This window comes from Schistocerca gregaria, chromosome 5 (assembly GCF_023897955.1).
Source record: "Schistocerca gregaria isolate iqSchGreg1 chromosome 5, iqSchGreg1.2, whole genome shotgun sequence".
Lineage (NCBI taxonomy): Eukaryota > Metazoa > Arthropoda > Insecta > Orthoptera > Acrididae > Schistocerca > Schistocerca gregaria.
This window is the reverse complement of record NC_064924.1, coordinates 402,814,318-402,826,799: the sequence shown is the minus strand read 5'-3', so window position 1 is coordinate 402,826,799 and position 12,482 is coordinate 402,814,318. Positions and strand designations below refer to the sequence as shown.

Genomic DNA, 12,482 nt, shown 5'->3' with positions numbered 1-12,482 from the left:
CGTCCACTTCGCTCAATCAGTCAGTCAACCAACCAAGCCTGTATCTTTGACGCTGTGTACCGTCGTTTAATGACGTTTACGGACACTGATTCCTATTCTAAATTTGTTCCCCAAGTCGCCTAACATATCCCATCTAAATTTTTCTGTGTAATTTTGAAATTCTCTGTAGGTAAAGTGAGGTTTCCGATACGGCGATGCGACAGTTGCCGCGATTTTTCGCTGTTTGTTTTTTGTACTATGAGCAAAACACAGAAGAAGAGAATCGAAGCTTTTGAGATATGGTGCTGTGGGAAGACGCTGCGAATTAGGTGGACTGACAAGATAACGAACGAATAGGTTTCCCGCAGAGCAGACGAGGGTAGAAATGTGTAGAAAACAGTGACAGAAAGAAGGGACAGGATGACAGGAAGTGTGTTAAGACATCAAGAAATAGTTCCTATGGTACTAGAGGGAGGTGGTGCGGGTAAAAACAGTTGAGGAAGGCAGTAATTGGAATATACCCAACAAATCAGCCATATTCTAAGATGATGAGGTTCAAATGGTTTAAATGGCTCTGGGCACTATGGGACTTAACTGCTGTGGTAATTAGTCCCCTAGAACTTAGAACTACTTAAACCTAACTAACCTAAGAACATCACAGACATCCATGCCCGAGGCAGGATTCGAACCTGCGACCGTAACTGTAGATGGTGAGGTTGGTACAGCAGAGGAAGTGCTGGCGGGCTTATCAAATCTGTCAGATGGCTGATGACTCAAAGAATATGAAGTCACTTTCTGTAGATACATACATGTGATATTATGAACAACTGTTATAGTCGGTCCGCATCATTGTATCTAATGCCAATTATAGTAGCTTGTTTTCAAGTCTTTTGTATATTTAAATATTTTCTTAATATACTCTAAGACAAAAAACAACGACGCACAATGAACTAATTACACGAGTGGGACGCAAAAAGGTAGATGTGAAGGTCATGTGCAGCAAACAAATGATTATACTTTCGTAAAAACTGGATTATTTATTAAAGAGAAGCAGCTTGAGTAAGTCAGTAATGCGCTGGTCTACCTCTGGCTCTTATGCAAGCAGTTATTTGGCTTGGCATTCACTGATACAGCTGTTAGCTGTCCTCCTGAGGGATATCGTGCCAATACTGTCCGACTGGCGCTTTAGATAGTCAAAATTCTAAGAAGGTTGGAGGGTCCTGTACATAGTGCTCCAAATGTTCTCAATTGAGGAGAGATCCTGTGATCTTCTGGGCAAGATAGAATTTGCGAAGCAAGAAGAAAAGCTGTAGACATTCCCGCCATGTGCGGGTGGGCATTATCTCGGTGAAATATAAGCTCAGGATGGCTTGCCATGAAGACCAACAAAACGGAACATATGGAATAGACGTACCTCTGTGCCTTGGATGACAAGCAAAGGGGCCATGCCTTGAGAAGAAATGACACCACAGACCATTAACCCTGGTTGTTGGAGCGTATGGAGGGGGGGACAGTCAGGTTGGTATCCCACCACTGTCTGGAGTGTCTCTAGACACGTCTCCGGCCTAGAGTATCACTGACTGGGAAAGAACAGTCTCCAGTGATGCGTTCCGGTTGGAACTCAGCTCCGCTGGCCGGGGTGGCCGAGCGATTCTCGGCCCTACACTCTGGAACCGTGCTACCGCTACAGTCGTAGGTTCGAATCCTGCCTTGGGCATGGATGTGTATGATGTCCTTAGGTTTGTTAGGTTTAAGTAGTTCTAAGTTCTAGGGGACTGATGACCTCTGATGTTCAGTCCCATAGTTCTCAGAGCCATTTCAACCGTTTGAACTAAGCTCCGATGACCAGCGGAGACGTGTCTGGAGACGTTCCAGACAGCGGTGGGATACCAACCTTACTGTCGCCCGTCATAAGGCCTGAAAACCAGGAGTGAGGGCCTGAGGTGCCATTTCTTTTCATAGCAGGACTCCTTTGGTTGTTACCCGCGGCATCCTTACAGCACAGCGGTACGTAGACGGTATTCTACGATCCGTCTGGTTGCGCTTCATGACAAGAGACCCTGGGCTTACATTTCAGCAAGATAACGCCTACGCGCACACGCCGAGTGTGTCTACTGCTTGTCTTCGTACTTGCCAATCCCTATATTGGACAGCAACGTCGCCGTACTTTTCGCACCTGTGAACGTTTATTGCATTATGGGCAGGGCTCTCCAACCATTTCAGGATTTTGAAGATCCAACGTGTCTGTTGGACAGAATTTGGGACGATATCCCTCAGGGGAACATCCAACAACTCTATCAATCAATGCCAAGCCTAATAACAGCTTGCATAATGGTGGCCAGAGGTGGTTCAACGAGTTCTGGACTTGCTCAGTTTCTGAAGCTCTTTCACCTGAATAAATCCAGTTTTTCTGAAATAATATTCACCTGCTTGTCTTTACATGTACACCACATCTACTGACTCTGTCCCCTTCGGATAATTCCTGCGTAGTGCTTTTTCTCCGTAGAGTTTGTTTTAGTTGTGGTTTTACCTTGTCCCTTCCCCAAATTCCTTTCGGTTTATTATTAATAACTTGTACGATTCAGCTATTGACGTTTATATTTTCGAGTATTGGGGACGGGTGATGCCACTGTCGCCATTTTGAAATAATATTTGTGTTGAATTTTGGGTCTGTGATGACGTCTTTGTGCAAAGTCCAAGGCTCTGGATTATCCGAAAGTTTCGTGAACATCTCACACAGGGATGGGAATGCTGGAGGCTCAGTTTGGCAGGGTTCGTACAGGCCAGTTCCGTCATACTTCAAACACCAGCAACGCCTGTGAGTCCTACAGAGGAGAGCCGGGACCAGCAGGAGGCGTTTCCCGACTCAAGTCGCGCGAGACTGCCTGAGTGCGGCGGCGAGCCCCCGGTGAGGGCGCTCTATTCTGGGCGCCGCAGAGCGCACACCCATCACTTGGCGGCGCAGAAATAACAGCCGGAGCGGAACGAGCGCCGAGCCGAGCCGAGCCGCGGCGCGGAGCGCTGATTCAGCGGCGCCTGTCGCGCGACCGCCGCCAGCGGGCACGTGTGTGTGTGTGTGTGTGTGTGTGTGTGTGTGCGTGTGTGTGTGTGCGCGTGTGCGTGCGTGTGCGTGCGTGTGCGTGCGTGTGCGTGCGTGTGCGTGCGTGTGTGTGTGTGTGTGTGCGTGTGCGTGCGTGCGTGTGCGTGTGTGTGGGGGGCCGATGCGGTGGCCCTGCCAGGAAACCCCGGCAGTTAGGGCCGCCAACTACAGGGTGCAGCAGTTCGCACGTCTCCTCCAATCACATATTTTACTCTTTCCCTTTCTTTCCGATACAGAGTTACTAAGTAAGGGTTTCAAGTTTATTAGGGTGAATACATCGTCTTATTAGAATTCCGTAGCTCAGTCGGTAAAAACGGAAACCTTATAGGATCACTTTGTCTATCTGTCTGTCTGTTTGTCCGACTGTGTACAACCTTTATCCTCGGGAACGGGTAGACGTATCAAGCTGAAATATTTGTCACTTATTAAGGCTACGTGGCAATGGCCTTGCCGCAGTGGATACACCGGTTCCCGTGAGATCACCGAAGTTAAGCGCTGTCGGGCGTGGTCGGCACTTGGATGGGTGACCATCCAGGCCGCCATGTGCTGTTGCCATTTTTCGGGGTGCCCTCAGCCTCGTGATGCCAATTGAGGGGCTAGTCGACCGATAGTAACAGCTTTGGTCATGAATACCATCATAACGACCGGGAGAGCGGTGTGCTGACCCCACACCCCTCCTATCCGCATCCTCCTATGAGGATGACACGGCGGTAGGATGGTACCAGTAGGAGTGCTTTTTTTATTAAGATCTACGTTCCCTCTGCGATGTAAAAAAGTGAAGTGTCTACGTCAATACGTTGACCATTTATGCCATGTAATACTCGCAAACTCGGTGATCTAAACCTATAGGAAACTTACTTTGGTCTAGAATCATGAAATTTTCCAAAGAGCACAGTTTCACACTACAAGCAAAGGAAAAAATCCGGAAATTATTATATGGTAGTTATATCACACTGTGAGTGTGTGGATTTTATTTTGGAAAGTTGCACAATGGATTGATCCAACAAGTACCCTTTGACTCGTGCAAGAAACAATTTCCACCTCCCACTACTACGCAAGTCAGACAGACGCTCCTAATGTACCAACAAGAACTGCTTGAAAAACATTCAGCAACAAATATCTTCTGGAGTTGTCCACTGTAAGGAAAAGGAAAATATTCCATATATTCTTACATAACTACTGGGATACTTGGGTATGGGAGTATTGCTAGTTAGTGTAAGAAAAACATTAAACGAACGAGAAATATTGTTTATTGCAAAAAAATTCTGAGAAATCAAGTGAAAGTTTTTCTTATAAAAAAAATTAATAAATTTACGGGTTCTTTTCGGAACAATAGATTGCCTCTTATGGATAGGAATGCTATTATTTTACGAAGTATGGAAAGGTTCTTTTCTCCCTTTTCTTTAAGAATGTTATTTACTCGTAAGAATGGCTGAGAGCCGCGCCTACACAACTTGAATAACTTTACGGTCAAGGCTGTTACGTGAGAAATGTAGTAGAGTGTACTGTTAGGGAGGACAGATGGGGCTCGCATATGCTGTAGCATACAATACCGTGAGCTGCGACGACTGCTGCCTGTGTCACTTGCTGCTGACAAATAATACAACTATCTCTTTCTATCTGGATTGACCTTCGCCAGTCAAACTCTCCCTACGCCTTGATGAAGTCAAGGACTTCTATCCGCCCCTAATCTAACTATTGGCATTGTACACCGGTCAGATAACCAGTCCACTGCGGTGCCACTCAATACTCGCTGACAGGCGTTTAACTAATGCTCTGTCCGTGTTCACACCGCACAATAAGTGTGGCGGCCAACACAGTGAACAATGCTTAATTGTGAGCGACTCAAGATACAATGTCACTCCGAATCGCTAACGACAGAGGTGCTCTCCCAGTGAAGTACTGAGGAGAGACTTTATTCCTCGCTCTTTGCGTACACGTACGAGCACACTCGCTCTTGTTATGTGTTCCCGCTCCAAGACCGACAACCAAACGGCCACGTTTTTCTGAAAAAGTTGCAAGGGTATATCAGTCGCTGCCTTCCCTCACTCGTATGACTCTTTGCGTCAGAAATATTCCGCCAATCAGCGTTGCTCTTTTAAACGGGAGAATGGCGTTTCGTTTAAGTCGACCAATGCGGAAATCTGTAGCATCTCCGTTAGCCGTATACTGTCCTCCTGTGAGAACTCCGTAACTAATCAGTCGGTCGGTGAAAAAAATGCGTCTTCTGGGCGCTCCTACACAATGTAGCGGAATTTGTTTTTAAGTCGAACACGGGGGGCGTTATCCCTTTGCTCCAGAAAAAGCTGTCTTCTCTCTGGGCGGTCGCTTCAGCCGAAGTAGGTATGTTGTTGACCCAGCCCTCTGAAAGGACGGTCTTCCCAGCGGGCTGGTTTCCTCTTTATAACGAAAATTCCTGTGGCCGTAAGGTTGTGTACGCCAATCTGGACTTTTTTCAACCTTGGTGCGCACTTGCGATTTGCTTATTAGATTTGCATATTGCTTACATGTGTTCATACAAAACTGACCCTACCTTATCGAGTTTGGTTTCGAATGAAGCGTCTTGATGTGCAGAATATGATTGTGACGACGGAATATGTAAGAAATGAAGGTCAGGAGACCACGCCACCTTACAACACAAAATAAAAATTGTTGTCATTTCTGATTAGATTCTCTGCCTGTCGGTCCGTCTGTTAGGATCTGTTTCTCTCAGGAACAGGCTGACGTATCAGATCGAAATTTCTCACATACTAGGGTCTACCGCTACTGCCCAATGTAATGAATGTAAGCTTCTAAGTGAATGATACTAGAAGGTACGACCATTTATGTCACATATTTTGATACTCGCAAACTCACTCATCAAAACCTATAGGGTGCTTCCTGTTCACCTAGAATCATAAAATTTGTCAAGAAGCAAGGTTTCACAATTCAAGCAAAGGAAAGAATCCTAAAATTAATTTGTAATCATACGAGATGGAAAGAAAAATGTTTGTAATTTGTTGTCCGACTGTCTGTCTGTCTGTCTGTCCATCCATCCACCTGCTCATCCATCCGTCCGTCTGTTAAGAACCTCTTTTCTCGTGAACGGGTAGCCGTATCAATTCGAAATTTGTCACATACTGGAGACTGTTCTCCTTTGGCGGTGTAGAAATACACTCCTGGAAATTGAAATAAGAACTTTGCAAAAACAGACATAATGTCTTTTGGGACAACAGCAATCAGTGAAATTATAATGTTACTTAAAAACCGTCTTGATTGCAAATATTTTTATTGACCGGTCAATAAAAATATTTGCAATCAAGACGGTTTTTAAGTAACATTATGAAATAAGAACACCGTGAATTCATTGTCCCAGGAAGGGGAAACTTTATTGACACATTCCTGGGGTCAGATACATCACATGATCACACTGACAGAACCACAGGCACATAGACACAGGCAACAGAGCATGCACAATGTCGGCACTGGTACAGTGTATATCCACCTTTCGCAGCAATGCAGGCTGCTATTCTCCCATGGAGACCATCGTAGAGATGCTGGATGTAGTCCTGTGGAACGGCTTGCCATGCCATTTCCACCTGGCGCCTCAGTTGGACCAGCGTTCGTGCTGGACGTGCAGACCGCGTGAGACGACGCTTCATCCAGTCCCAAACATGCTCAATGGGGGACAGATCCGGAGATCTTGCTGGCCAGGGTAGTTGACTTACACCTTCTAGAGCACGTTGGGTGGCACGGGATACATGCGGACGTGCATTGTCCTGTTGGAACAGCAAGTTCCCTTGCCGGTCTAGGAATGGTAGAAGGATGGGTTCTATGACGGTTTGGATGTACCGTGCACTATTCAGTGTCCCCTCGACGATCACCAGAGGTGTACGGCCAGTGTAGGAGATCGCTCCCCACACCATGATTCCGGGTGTTGGTCCTGTGTGCCTCGGTCGTATGCAGTCCTGATTGTGGCGCTCACCTGCACGGCGCCAAACACGCATACGACCATCATTGGCACCAAGGCAGAAGCGACTCTCATCGCTGAAGACGACACGTCTCCATTCGTCCCTCCATTCACGCCTGTCGCGACACCACTGCAGGCGGGCTGCACGATGTTGGGGCGTGAGCGGAAGACGGCCTAACGGTGCGCGGGACCGTAACCCAGCTTCATGGAGACGGTTGCGAATGGTCCTCGCCGATACCCCAGGAGCAACAGTGTCCCTAATTTGCTGGGAAGTGGCGGTGCGGTCCCCTACGGCACTACGTAGGATCCTACGGTCTTTGCGTGCATCCGGGCGTCGCTGCGGTCCGGTCCCAGGTCGACGGGCACGTGCACCTTCCGCCGACCACTGGCGACAACATCGATGTACTGTGGAGACCTCACGCCCCACGTGTTGAGCAATTCGGCGGTACGTCCACCCGGCCTCCCGCATGCCCACTATACGCCCTCGCTCAAAGTCCGTCAACTGCACAACGATTCACGTCCACGCTGTCGCGGCATGCTACCAGAGTTAAAGACTGCAATGGAGCTCCGTATGCCACGGCAAACTGGCTGACACTGACGGCGGCGGTGCACAAATGCTGCGCAGCTAGCGCCATTCGACGGCCAACACCGCGGTTCCTGGTGTGTCCGCTGTGCCGTGCGTGTGATCATTGCTTGTACAGCCCTCTCGCACTGCCCGGAGCAAGTATGGTGGGTCTGACACACCGGTGTCAATGTGTTCTTTTTTCCATTTCCAGCAGTGTATTAAGCTTTTAAGTGAATGAAATCAGAACATACGGCCATTTATGTCACATATTTTGAAACTCGCAAACTCCCTCTTAAACAATGTAGGGTACTTCCCGTTGAAGTGGAATCGTGAAATTTGGCAAGAAGAAACATTTCACGGCACAAGTGAAGGAAAAAATCAGAAAACTATAAATTAATAATTATGTCACATGAAAAAATATTTCTTTTGTCATTTATTATCGGAATCTAAACTTCAAGTTAAAACGCTCTCGAAAGCCTTGGAATTCCCAGGACTAATATTCTAACAGTATGGATGTCGATAAAAGGTGAAAAATCGTAGAGATTCTCAATTCCCAGGTTGGATGAACCGTCTATTCATGTAATTAAACTTGTACGGAATGTCAATGCACGAGTCCTATCGCACCTGGCCACTTTTAAAGTGTTCCTTTTTATAAAAACATCTCCTGGAGAGTTATGTGATGCCTTCTGTTCCATGATAATACTCCCGCTCCTTCACCACGCTCACATTAATCGGTCGGCTACTCCATTTTACGAAACGCGTCACTGCGTAGCACCTAGGACGTTTTTTACAGAAGGCATGCAACACATTTTTTTTACAAAAGTGTTAATAAAAGAAACTTCGTGGCAGATAAAAACTGCGACAGGATCAGGACTCGAAATCGGGACCTTTGCCTTTCGCGGGCAAGTGCTCCACCAACTTAGCTCCCCAAGAACGACTCACATCCCGTCCTCACAGCTTTACTTCCACTAGTATCTCACCTCCTCCCTTCCAAACTTCGAAGTAGTTCTTCATCAAAACTTGGGCTAGTAGCACTCCTGGAAGAAAGTATAACGTGGAGATATGGCATAGCAACATCCTGGGGATGTTTCCAAATTGAATTTCCACTCTGCAGCGGAATGTGTGCTGGTATGAAATGTCTTGCAGATTAAAACAGAAAGGCAAAGGCCCAAGTTCGAGTTTCGGTGCGGCACGATGTTTTAATGTGCCAGGAAGTTTCATATCAGGGCACACTCCGTTACAGAATAAAAATTCGTTAAGTTAGTAAAAGTTTTTGTTTTTCCATTTATCACACCTCCCTCATCGATCAGTAACTGCTTAACAGTCTTCATATCCTTAAATTCGTATAACTAAAGATGAAAGTGGTTGGCTAAGGACGAGACGTGGACTCATTACAATGTACCTGTAGATTCATCTTTGATCAGTTTCGCCAAAACTCTTAGGAATCGAATGAAAGAAACAACAGATATATCACATTTAACGACAGCCGTACGGCTACTATTTTGTTACAATCGTGCACTGTTAGAGTACCGCGATCAACAAACACCCTGCATGCTAGAAGTTAAGTTAACCACTGATCCAGGCTTTGGCAGCCGAGACGATAGTGCTCAAAAGCTAATGCGTTTATGTGGAGACAGTTGGTTGGTTGGTTGGTTTGGGGGAAGCGACCAAATAGTGATGTCATCGGTCCCGTCGGATTAAGGGAGGATGAGGAAGGAAGTCGGGCGTGCACTTTTAAAGGAACTGTCCCCACATCTCCTGAAGCGGTTTATGAAAATCACGGAAAACTTAACTCAGGATGGCCGGACGCGGGTTAGTCCTATGCGAGCCTGTGCTAACCATTGCGCCACCTCTCTCTCTCTCTCTCTCTCTCTCTCTCTCTCTCTCTCTCTCTCTCTCTCACACACACACACACACACACACACACACACACACACACACATACACACGGGATGGCGTGACTCGTACTTGCCGCCTGACGCCTACCGGAAGGCACCTTCGCGCTGCGCCGCCTCTGACGTCAGCGGCTGCAGATTAGATGAAACTCGACGCGCGCTCATATGGCCGTGCCTCTTCTAGTCTAGCTGGCCAGTTCCACGTCGTTCTAGCATCTTCGCGGCTCCCTCTCGGCGCTAAAATGTTACACGTTTAGCTCCAAACCAAATTGTTTTGTGTAAGGTTCTTATATAATAATATTACACATCCACACGAATAATGTGCAATTATACACTTAACTGTCTACCAGAGAGTTTATACAACCATTTTCAGACTACAGCGATGAGACAAAGAAATTATGACCACCTGCTTAATAGCTTGCTTGTCGGACTTTTGAACGAAATACATCACTGGTTGTGCGTATCAGGGATCCTACAGTTTGCTGGTCGGTTTGTGGAGGTATATGGCCCTAGATATCCACGCATCGGTCATGTAATTCGCATAAATAACATGCCGCTGATTTTCCCATGTGGTGATGCCGTCCAGATAGGTTCTTTAGGGTTTGCATCAGGCGAATCTCGTCGCCGAGACACCACCGTGAGTTTACTATAATGCTCCACTGTAGCACGGTCCTGGCTCAGAGACATGGACAATTGTGCTGCTGAAAGATAACATCTCCATCGGGGAAGACATCAAGCGTGATGCGATGCAGGTGGTTCGCAGCTGTGAGCGTGTCTTCGATTGCTACCACAGGTCCTGTGCCAGAGCAGGAGAATGTCTCCCGCAGCATAATACCGCTCCCACCAGCCTGCGTCCGTGGCGCGCTGCACGTTCACCTCGATGACGGCGTTTGTGAAGACTACCATCGACCTAGTGTATCAAAAGTGTGGTTCACCCAAAGGGCCGACACGTTTCTATTGATCGACGGTCGAATTGCGATGGGTGTGTGCCCACTGAAATCGTAACTGACGATGTCGTTGGGTCAACATGTGAACAAGTAGGGGTGCTCTGCTCCACAGTTCCATGTTCAACAATGTACTATGAACGATTTGCTCCGAAGAGTCGCGTACATCCAACCATATCACGTAGTAGTTGATTCTCTGTCATTCTACCTCTTTCTGTAGATATTCACGATAGTAGCACGTGAAATTTCGACCAGCTTTGCCGTTTCCGAGATACTACACTACTGGCCGTTAAAACCGGTACACCAAGAAGAAATGCAGATGATAAACGGGCATTCATTGGACAAATACATTATACTAGAACTGACATGTGATTACATTTTCACGCAATCTGGGTGCATAGATCCTGAGAAATCAGTACCCAGAACAACCACCTCTGGCCGTAATAACGGCCTTGATACGCCTGGGCGTTGAGGCAAACAGAGCTAGGATGGCGTGTACAGGTACAGCTGCCCATGTCGCTTCAACACGATACCACAGTTCATCAAGAGTAGTGACAGGCGTACAGTGACGAGCGAGTTGCTCGGCCACCATTGACCAGACGTTTCCAGTTGGTGAGAGATCTGGAGGACGTGCTGGCCAGGACAGCAGTCAAACATTTTCTGTATCCAAAAGGCCCGTACAGGACATGCAACATGCGGTCGTGCATTATCCTGCTGAAATGGGTTTCGCAGGGATCGAATGAAGGGTGGAGCCACGGTGTCGTAACACATCTGAAATGTAGCGTCCACTGTCCAGAGTGCCGTCAATGCGAACAAGAGGTGATGGAGGCGTTTAACCAATGCCACCCCATACCATCACGCCGGGTGATACGCTAGTATGGCGATGACGAATATTCGCTTCCAATGTGCGTTCACCGCGATGTCGCCAAACACGGATGCGACCATCATGATGCTGTAAACAGAACCTGGATACATTCGAAAAAATGACGTTTTGGAATTCGTACACCTTGGTTCATCGTTGAGTACACCATCGCAGGCGCTCCTGCCTGTGATGCAGCATCTAGAGTAACCGCAGCTATGGTCTTCGAGCTGATAGTCCATGCTGCTGCAAACGTCGTCGAACTGTTCGTGTAGATGGTTGTTGTCTTGCAAACGTCCCCATCTGTTGACTCAGGGACCGAGACGTGGCTGCACGATCAGTTACAGCCATGAGGATAAGATGATTGTCATCTCGACTGCTAGTGATACGAGGCCGTTTGGATCCAGCACGGCGTTCCGTATTACCCTCCTGAACCCACCGTTTCCATATTCTGCTAACAGTTATTGGATCTCGACCAACGCGAGAAGCAATGTCGCGATACGATAAACCACAATCGCGATAGGCTACAATCCGACCTTTATCAAAGTCAGAAACGTGATGGTACGCATTTCTCCTCCTTACACGAGGCATCACAACGTTTCACCAGGAAACGCCGGTCAATTGCTGTTTGTGTATGAAAAATCGGTTGGAAACTTTCCTCATGTCAGCACGTTGAAGGTTTCGCCACCGGCGCGAACCTAGTGTGAATTCTCTGAAAAGCTAATCATTTGCATATCACAGCATGTTCTTCCTGTCGATTAAATTTCGCGTCCGTAGCACGTCATCTTCGTGGTGTAGCAATTTTAATGGCCAGTAGTGTATTTCACAAGCTCTGCCCTTCGCCAAAGTGTCTTATCGGAATGGACTTACCCATTTGTAGCCCTTATATTCGCCAGAGATATTCCCTGTCCGTGTCTGCTTACATATTTTTGTTACCGCGTGACGTGCTCACAACGCCACCAGGCGGCATCCAGCTTCGCGGAGGGCAGTGGTCATAATGTAATGTTTTGAGTAATCGGTGTGTTTCTCTACCGTTCCGCTCTCGAATAACACGTGGGAGAATTGAACATCTAAATCTTTCCGTGCGACCTCTAATTTTATTTACTTTATTACGATAGTCGTTTCTCGCAGGTGCGAGTTGTCAAAATGTTTTGGCATTCGGAGGAGAAAGTTGGAGATTGGAATGTCGTG

The 12,482-nt window shown here is 47.2% G+C and overlaps 1 protein-coding gene and 1 pseudogene across 1 annotated transcript in view; both read left to right on the top strand.

The window, feature by feature from the left end:
- The window catches only part of LOC126273015 (C-Maf-inducing protein-like), an 879,384-nt gene that overhangs the window by 520,770 nt on the left and 346,132 nt on the right, over window positions 1-12,482 (top strand). The window lies entirely within an intron of this gene.
- Window positions 3,517-3,634, top strand: LOC126274362 (5S ribosomal RNA; annotated as a pseudogene).